We start from the raw sequence: 10,411 nt of genomic DNA on the forward strand, positions 1-10,411 counted from the left end.
TCCTCATAGATGCTGTCATTTCTGAAAGAAGAAAAAGGATGTGACTCATCCCTTACAAACAGGGACATGCAGAGGATATAATAGGGCACGGGCTCAAATACTTACAAGGTTTTTTTTTTTGCCAATAATTAAATAAATAATATACCTGGAGTGACTAATGTTATGACAGTGTCAAAGGAATATTGAAATGCATGTAAAATAAACAAAGCCATGACTGAGGTTGGTTCAAACACTGCTATGTGACAGTTAATCACTGATACAGGCCAAAACATTTGGTCTCGGTATATATCCGTAACTCAGTATCATTCTGAAACCCTGGTGTTGTTAAATAGCCACAAGTGGAAGTAACTAATACCTAACTAATAATTACATCTACTCACATTACTGTTATTAACTCAGTTGTTTGGTATCTGTACATTTATCAGCATTTTTTCTTGTGTGTAATTTACTCATACACACATCATATTCAGTTGCTGTTAAAGTTACTTTTAAAATCAAAATCAAAATTCAATACAATTTGAATGCATATCTAAACCTTTCATCTGCAATTTTATAGCCAATGAAAATATGGGCAAAGAAAACCTTAAAAAACAGATTGGAAGAGGTGACCATGAGCACTGAGCAGAACAGATGAGGAGCTAGGAGTCATTTAGACTGAAAATCTGGAGAAACAGATCGAAATCCTGCTAATGATGATAACCTCAGTGTTATCATCATATACTCTGAGTAGCATTTGAGAAGATATTTTGTACTTTGAATTATTGGTATACTCTTAAGCTTGTAATCCGGTTATATTTCTGTAATGTAACTGGACTTGTACTCTTATAATTTTACCTTTAAATTCTCCTCACTGTTAAGCTGCCCAACTCTTACTGAGGTCTCTGACTGGCCTCTCACATGCTGAAGCTAGGCATGATACTGCTGACAAAGATACACTTCCTCTAGTTATACAGCTGCCTGTTGTGCCTCCATATGTATCACTTGCCACCTTTACATAGAAGATATATAACTACCTCAGTAGGTTGGGGAAGATTCTCAGTCATCCAGGTCATGGGATATCCAAGCCATGTATGAAGCACTTATGTAGCACTAAGATAAACTACCTCAGCAATAATGAGCAGTAAGAAGTTGCTGATATTTTCTTGCTCAGATACTTTTGCTATGTGCCAAGTAAAAAGTAGTAGTAGTAGTAAAAAACATAAACATTTTTTCAAACTGATTCAAAACTTTTCGGATCCAGTTCTTCTCCAGTTATGAGTCTGGCTCATATCCTTACAATGCAACTCCATGGACATTAAATTAATGCTGAATTGGGATGGGAAGTTCACACAAGTCAGCTTCTAAAGTATCTTTAAAGAAATAGCCAGAGCAATTACATCTCCAGTGATTCAGAGAGTATTTCAGCTTGATAACAAGTCCATGAGAACACGAGTAAGAAGAACACGAGCAAGAAAGCAGACAGAGAACAGATTCTAAACTTATTTCATTCTGTCTTTTTAATCAGTTACAAAGAACACAGCAGTTAAATTCTCTAATTCTCTCTAATTCTTTGAATTTCAGTGTCACAAGGACACCCATTCACATTCAATACCAAAGCTATTACAATGTCCTCTGGTGCTGTGCAAGTTGGGTCTCGGTCCCTATGTGAAGTTTGAGTCACATTAGTAAAAAAATGTTTTTGACTGCCTTTAACGAGGAAAAAGAGTGTCGCAATTCAGCTTTTCTTTGCAAATCGATATTGCCAAGCAACATGACTCTATCAAAACTGTCGCTGTGGCCACACCAGGCGTGTTAAAGTCTGGACCTCCTCGAAGACCTCACACTGATAGGCCTCTCTCCCTTTCTTCTGCCCTCTATTCTTCATTATCTAATTCAAGTGTCAGTTTTCAGCCGGCGCCTGCGTTGACCCTTTCTTCTGCCGTTGTCTCTGCTCAGCGGGGCAGGATGCCTCCCACTTAATCGTTGATCCAATTAGTTTGGGAAACCTTTCTCTGCTTCTTTACATGAATGAAGGGCACTGAATAAAAATGTGCAACAAAAGAAGTAAGTTAACACAGGGCAGTATCATTGATTGACACCGGTGCCAAAATGCCTGTGTTGCCATTATGCCAGATCGAGTTATAGAACCTTAGAAGAGAAAGGTGGCCTTGATGAAAGACATGAACATGTCTAATTAACTTGTGTCAAATCAAAGTTTCCAGCTCCATACAAGTGACTCAACCAACCCACAGCTTTTTATGGTTTTGCCTCCTGGTAGGGCATTTTAAATGGCAGGAGCTAATTAAACTGATGTCATTTTACCTTTTTTGCAGCACACACCTGGCATCTCTATGCCCCATTCAGTATTGGGAGCACAAGGAGAACACTGCACTGCGCTACAGTAGGTTTCTAACTGCCAAACACTGCAGGGGGGCTGCAATAAACTCTGCAAGAAAAGATATTCCAATACTTGTCAGATTGTAACTATGCACTTCTCTGTGAAACTTGGGTTGACTTTTGCCTAATTGGTCATATTCCCAATGACTGACAAAATGTGCACACTGTGAGTGTTTGTTGTGAATAGAAAAAATCCATAACAATTAGAAAAAGCCCATAATTAGCTGCCTGTGAACTTACACAGCTGAATATACATAATAGTGGAGTGCAGAATCACAGATGGAGCATTCTCTCTGTAATTCCTGGCTGCGTTATTTGATCGGGCTGGCTAATTAGGCGTCAATGCTGAATTCTTCACGAGGCAGATTCAAATATGAGCAGACTAGACAGACTCAATGGCAGACCACATCTTTCAGTTCTTCAAAGGGATTAACAGATTGTGTGTGTTTTAATAAATCGTGCTTCGAAACATGAATAAATCATTGGGCTTTCACACTCAGGGGAAATGCCTTCAAATCAGTCAAAGAGGAATCAGGACTGAGATTATATTGTGCTACATGGGTTGCAGAGGCGACTGACGGGGAAGGAAAATGCATATATGATGAAGTGATGGTGAATGTGACTGTGAATGACAGGAAATGTTATTCCTGTGTCCTTTTCATTGATAAAATTTCACATTCATATATGTCATGATCAAAACACTCTGGTCTGCTTCTGATCATTTGATGTGTAAGAACTTATCATGTATTCTTTGCAATATCGTGATAAAAAAAAAAAAAAAAAAGCAGCCACAGTCATGGGACTGTGTTGACATCATCCAACAAATCATGTGGTTATTATGCTCCTAAAGTTCATGGATCTAACAAGCAAAATCAGTATATGTGCACTGTACCGTCACTCCATGTCCTTGTATTGTTCTGTTTGGACAGCAGTCATACTGCTAAAAATGACAGTTGGTCTGAAACAGACCTGCCCTAGTCCACCTCTGATTGGTTGGGTTCATTCCATAATTTTGACACACTAACCTCTTCAGCCTCTCTCCTGGTCTTCTGTTGATCCTCTTGGGGTCACTCAACCCCAACAGCAGCTATTCCCTTCAAGAACATTGTTAGGTGAAGCAAATCAGCCAATCATCAGGAGCAATTTGGAGTGCAGTATCTTGCTCAAGGACGCTTCAGCATGCAGCTAGGAGGAGCTGGGATCCAAACCTTCCGATTACTAGACGACCCTCTCTACCTCCTGAGCTACAGGTGCTCTCCTGAGCTAATGTAAATATTAACCTAACCCTAACCTTAACTTATTAAACTGCAGCTGCAGGAACTAAATACAAAAATAACTTGAACATCAACCAACAAGCATGTGGTGTGTGTGTGTGAGTGTGTGTGTGTGTGTGTGTGTGTGTGTGTGTGTGTGTGTGTGTGTGTGTGTGTGTGTGTGTGTGTGAGTGTGAGTGTGTGTGAGAGAGAGAGAGACAGAGAGAGAGAGGGAGAGTGGTAAGATGGCAACTGTGTGAGTTGCAGACGTGCAGCTATACTTGAAACTATCCCAAGATCATGGTTCCAGCTCTGCTTGAACTGAAATGAATCAGGTGCCTTTCAGCCATTGGGAGATTCAAAACTTTTGACAACCAGGCATGACATACTGAACAGAGTTTCAGCGCACTTTGGTTTGTTTGCAGGCTGTCTTAGTGAGTGGATGCTGCATGTTAGGCTTTTGGTTCTATACCCAGGTTTTTCTGACCATGTGGTGAGCTCCCAACAGCTACAATTATGATAAATAATGGAATCCATGGCCCAGACAATTAGCATACTCTGTGCACTGATTTCATTTTTACATCATGTGTAGGACTCAGTATATTGTGTTTGTACACAGAAAAAAAAGGAATCATGAATGAAACTACTTAAAGGAGAAAGGAGAACTATGTAGGAGCTACATACCGGTGTGTTGACGTCCATGTCTTCGGGTAGCTAGACCAAACTAGTCAATCCGTCAAGCGTGCGCTCACTCCCTCACTGGCAGAGATAGAAACTTGAATTTTGCAGACAGAAACGTATTCCAGCATTTTCATTTTTCTGTTCATAATGTACATGTCCATGTTACAGCCTGTCATGAGCCATGAGCCTAACAATAGCCTGTTAAGCCTGTTAAGTGCACGCTCGATGGATGTTCTAGTTTGGTCCAGCTACCAGAAGACACAGATGACAACAAACCGGTGTGTAGCTCCTTGCACAAACACACTGTTTTAACTACTTTTGTATTCATTTTGAGTCATACACACTACAGTGCTGTGTTGTAAATTGTCTGCTGATGTTGCATGACTTTTGGGGTGAGATTTGGAGCATGTTAAGACGCAGTTCTCCTTCCGAAGTTCTCCTTTAAGTAGTTGATATTATGGTGACGTCACAACTTACCATGTGCTCCTCTCTTGCACTGCTCATCACATTTTTGCAACATTTTTTAGAAATGTAAATATTTTTATCTTTCATGGCTCTCACTGCTTTTTCTATTGATTACATGCAACTATTACAAAAAGTGTATTTTAGAAGCTGCCACACCTGTAGCGATGAGTCTCTGTGATCAAGGCCTAAGAATAAGCCTTTGCAGAAAAGTTAACCTTTTTCACAGCATCACTGGATAAAATGGCCTTAAATGTCATAGACCTTTTTTTCCAGTTCTTGCTGTTGTCATTATTAATTTTAACTTGTTGTCTGTAAAATAATTAATGAAAGTTATTCCAAGTCCTGACTGTGCTCATTGTGTGCTGCTTTTGCAGTCCTGATCTGGGGCACACAGGGCAGGAAATCAAACTGCTGCAGAGACAAAGTCTAAACCGGAGACCATCATGTGATACATGTTAGTGTACCAACTCATAAAAATACTACAAAAACATACACAAACCCAGACTTGTGAGGTGCACTGTTATAATGTTATAGTCATGGAATGTTATGGAAAATATTTAGTCATGGTTTTCTGTAATGACACAACACCACCATCATCACTGGGTAAAGGAAATGATTTGTATCGGCTGAGCTGAGGGAGCCAGTTAACAACATTTTTCATGGACCACCCCAGGGAGTCTAGAGGCCACTCTGATTCTGTCAACAACAGTGAATGAAGCCAATGACACACATTCATGAACACGTCTTTGTTTTTGACCTGCAGGAGTCTAAAGTTTTTGAATTTGGGACTTAATGGGCGTTTTTCAAGCTGAGTTCATGTATCGCTTGCTTCATTTTAACAATCAGTGGCATGCCTTCTACCGATTTGTGGTGGTCATTGATGTGGGAGAGGCAGAGCAGCAGAATAAGCAAGCAGTTTGGCTCAGGTTTCACACCAACAGCAAGTTTCTCTCTCCATTGTTTTGTTAAAACTATGAAAAAAAACTGAAGGATCATTTATAAGCTTTGACCTGAGGTTTTGTTCACAAACCCAAAGTCTTCCTCAGTGATGTGTTAGAAAGTTTGATCTCCAAAACAAATGAGCAAACTTAATTATTGGAGACAATAAGATTCAGTTTGAAGCTCAGATTTAAAAAAAAGTTGTTGTTTTTTTTCATCAAAGCAAATGTTAATGCGATATGAACATTTATTAAGTCAACCAATGCCACTGGTTTAATCAACATCTGTCTTAGTATAAAATGCAGGTAATTAAACTTAACCTTTCAATCTCAGTACAACAGCTGGCCATATAGCACACAACACATCACACATCATGAAACATAATTATTTTTCTCCCCTTGATAACTGTGTTTTGAAACTGATTTTAGTTACCTTTTATTCAAAGAATTTGTGCAATCTGAAAAAGAACTGAACTCAATTATCACATAACTCTGCAACTCTACTAGACTTTTAGCCTTTTTCAAAAATGAAATGTTTTGTTGCCGATTTAGTTTTTAATGAACTTACTGTATTCTACTTGTGAAGTACAAAACAGAAGTCAATTTAAGTCCTTATAGCTGGTGAGCACAGAAGAGCATTTAGCATTTTAATTTTATTTAAGAAGGGACAGTGGAAATTAATGAAACACGTGGTAACCCAAAGTTAAAATGCAATGCAAGAATGTAACAACCAGAACAGGACAGGGCATGCATTTTAATCCTGTAGACCCCATTGGGCCTGGGAGTGGCCGTCTTTTTAAAATCCTTCTCAGTGTATCAAAACACAGAAAATACAGTCCTGAGCTTTGCACTATGATACTGGAAGCTGTCATCAATAACAGGAACTGGAAACCAATGAATGGAATTTTGTAGAAGGGTTTCTTCCCTATATCCACTTGTAAATGACTCTGCCGATCGTTTATAATCCTATGGATGCAGTAATACTGGGATGTGAGAGAAATTGGATGCAGCATGCATAGTGAAGCAATGACGACATTGTGAGCTCAGCTGTTTTGCTCTAAATAACATAAGATCAGTAAACAGTGGTACCTGCCAGGCTCAGTGGACGCTGTTTTCCAAGAGGAAGTACGCCAGAGAGTTGACAGACATGACTGACTCCCTATGTGACATAAGATTCAGCGATTTTTATCTAATATAAGTCGCAAAAACAATATCTATCACATTACCTTTGATGGTTGTAGTGTGAGACATTTTTAGTTCTATTTTAAGAGCCTGGCATTTTGATGTCAAAATGTTGACTATAAGAAAAAACCTGCCGATCACATATTCATTCTAAAACAAATTTCTAAATTGTGAATTTTCTTTAAATGGAATGGGTACTGATTATGTTAAATACCTTGAAATGTTCATATAAGTAGTATAAGGTGTAATATTACTCTTTTATTGTTTAAAATGTTTTCATTGGGTTCTGGAAATGCGCAATTACAGCTTGTAATGTCAGTGTCAAGCTCTCTGAACTAACTGAAAAGCCCTTGGTTTGCTGCCTTGTGACCATGTTAAGATGATATGAAAAAAAATATTTTCAAAGTGATGGTGGCCTTTGCTCACTCACTGCACATCACAAACTGCTGTAATATAATGCATATGTCCATATAGTGTATTAGCTTGAATAGCCATGCAGCAGAGTTAAATACATGATTGTGAAGTCGTTGAAGTATTTTAGTATGATACATACAGAAATGAAATCCAAAATATAACACAAGATTTATTCAATGATGAGCGCAGCCTCTCTCTCCTCTCCCAGTCATGTGTCCCTGTGTCTTCCCTCTAAGTGGCTGCTGTGTGTGTGTGTGCACAATTACTTGTGTCTTTGCCATTTTGGGGTGAGTGGGTGGATAAACAAATGGCATACAGCACAACTAATTGTTCCATTACACAAAATGAAAAGTGCAGGAGGGGTAATCAAACAGCTTACAAAATAACATGCACACCTATAACACACACACACACACACACACACACACACACACACACACACACACACACACATATATATATATATATATATATATATATATATATATATATATATATATATATATATATATATATAAAAAATGCTGTACTGTTATCGAAATGAAATGGCATAGGGCAAATCACATATTCTAAACGTATCCTCCACTCTCTTTCCCAGCAGTGAGTCACCTCTGAAACTGTGAAAAGAATTGGCACAGGTCTTGCTCAAAGGGCCCTCTCACCTAGTCTAGTATCTCATTTACTTAATGTGTACCCTTGGAAAAATGGGATCACATTTGCTAACTGTATTGTGGGCACTGTGCTGAAGTTGCAACAAGGCACAAAATGGTGAGGATCAGATCTTGAGTGCAATTCGGGGCGTAAAAATCAATCTGTCAATAGCCCTCTCCAAAAAAGGGGTGATGGTACACATGATGTGACACATGTGTTTCCCCATGTGTCCACCTTTTAATCTAAACATGTACCCGCTGACTGTTTATAATCATATGGATGCTGTTAAAATGTGTTGTGATTGAGATCCTAATCCAACATGCATCCTGGAAAATGACAAAATTATGTTTTTTGCTCTAAATAAAATAATTACATAATCACCATCAGTAAACAGAGGACCCTGTCTGACTCTCTCACTTGATGCTGTTTTCTGGGGGAAAGTTCACTGAAGTCTTGGTCAGGAGGGCAGACTGTCATAGTGATTTTTCAATACAAGTTTCCAGAGACAGCTACTCCAACAACACATTACTGGAAGGAGACAAAGACATAGTGAGTTAAAGTTTTTTGCTCTGAATGGCATCACATAATCACCGCCATTCATTTTTCCGGCAAATTGTGACAGTCAGTAGGACAGATAGTATGACAGAGGCTTTTTCATGTAAAGCTGCAGTAATGTTTTCCGTATACAAGTTACCCTGATCCACCCCTCCGGGTGAGAGCCGCAGCAGAACTGTCGCCCCGTCCACATCTGAAACTGTCACACAGACAGCATTGCATAGAATTGCCGCATGATTCCTGCAGTGTGAATGGGGCTACTGTCCTCCACCTTCGACATGATATTCACTTGTATGTTCACTGTCCACTTAATCAATACTTGTATGGGTTCTATCCTTAATTTGTCCTTATATTAAGAGAACAGTTGAAATGAAACCTGCACATGAATCCAGACCTAAATCAAAATACACATTACAGATTTTCCTCCAGGTGATTCAGGAATCAGTGAGAGTCACCAAAACAGTTAAACCCCCTTAAAGTGAAACTCTTGCCAAAAAGCAACCTAGGCTTTATTTGTGAATGTATATGAGTCAAACCTTTGTGTAAAAGCATGATTACAATGAAAGAGGCATTTTTAAGATTTACCCTAGTTTCGTTTTTGGCAAGCTAAAGGAGTGCATGGGGCACTGGCATGCTGGCATCAAAATCACAATTTTGAAACTTTGCTCGTAGTATCACCAGGTTCTAAACGTATGAACACGCGCATTGAGAACATTGTTTATACAGAGTTTACAAAAAAGAAGGTTTTTGAACGACTCACCATAGGAGCTAGATCTCCAGCGCTGCTGTCATAGCAGTGTGACCTAACAGTGATTCATGCAAAGTTTCATGTTGTGTCGAGCCTTCTTAGTGTTTTAAAAATAGCGATTTTGATGCTAGCGTGCCAGTGCCCTATGCACTTCATTGAGAATTAGCTTGCCTGAAAACGAAACTACAGTAAATCTTAAAAGTGCCTCGTTCATTGTAATTATGCTTTTACATGAAGGTCTGACTTATATTCAGTCACAAATAAAGCCTTGGTTGCTTTTTGGCAAGCGTTTCACTTTAAAGATGTAATGTGTACCATTCCTCCTTTAAATGGCAAAAAAAACTTCACTTCACTTCTTTGTTATATATTTTGGTGACTTGTATAGTGACATTTTTTCAGTTGTTTTGTTTTCCAACAATGTTCAAACCCAGAACGGTGTGCTCATTAGGCCTCGGGTCAAGAACAGTAATCCCATGGTCATTAAACCAGGTATTTGTACTTTTGGCAGTGTAGGCAGGTGCCAAGTCCTGCTGGAAAATTGAAATCAGCATCTCCATGAAGCAGAAGGAAGCATGAAGTGACCTGAAATTTCCTGGTAGATGACTGTGTTGACTTTGGACTTGATAAAACACAGTGAACCAACACCAGAAGATGACATGGCTCCCCAAATCATCACTGACGGTGGAAATCTCACACTGGACTTGAAGCAACTTGGATTCTGTGCCTCTCTACGCTTCCTCTAGACCCTGGGACCTTGATTTCCAAATGAAATACAAAATTTAGTTCCATCTGAAAGAGGACTTTGGACCACTGATTGACAGACCAGTTATTTTTCTCCTTAGCCCAGGTAAGATGCTTCTGACAATGTCTCTGGTTCAGGAGTGGGTTGACATGAGGAATGCAACAGATGTTGCCTTTGTCCTGGATGTGTCTGTGCATGGTGGCTCTTGATGCACTGACTCCTGCCTCAGTCCACTCCTTGTGAAGTTCCCCAAATTTTTGAAAGGCCTTTGCTTGAAAATTTTCTCAAGGCTGTAGTTATCCCTGTTTTTTGTGCACCTTTTCCTACCACAATTTTTCCTTCCACTGAAGTTTCTATAATTATGCTTGGTTACAGCACTCTGTAGGCTTACAGTCCTTGTGGAGCG

General features: G+C 39.2%; 1 long non-coding RNA gene across 1 annotated transcript; it reads left to right on the plus strand.

Moving 5' to 3' along the window:
- The first annotated feature begins 1,620 nt into the window (after positions 1-1,620).
- On the plus strand, positions 1,621-10,085 carry LOC119023321. Its single transcript, XR_005076235.1, has 4 exons — positions 1,621-2,043; positions 2,313-2,380; positions 3,461-3,626; positions 9,772-10,085. It is a non-coding gene; the product is annotated as an uncharacterized LOC119023321 (long non-coding RNA).
- Positions 10,086-10,411: the final 326 nt, after the last annotated feature.

The sequence above is a fragment of the Acanthopagrus latus genome, chromosome 7 (genome assembly GCF_904848185.1).
Source record: "Acanthopagrus latus isolate v.2019 chromosome 7, fAcaLat1.1, whole genome shotgun sequence".
In the NCBI taxonomy this organism is placed as follows: domain Eukaryota; kingdom Metazoa; phylum Chordata; class Actinopteri; order Spariformes; family Sparidae; genus Acanthopagrus; species Acanthopagrus latus.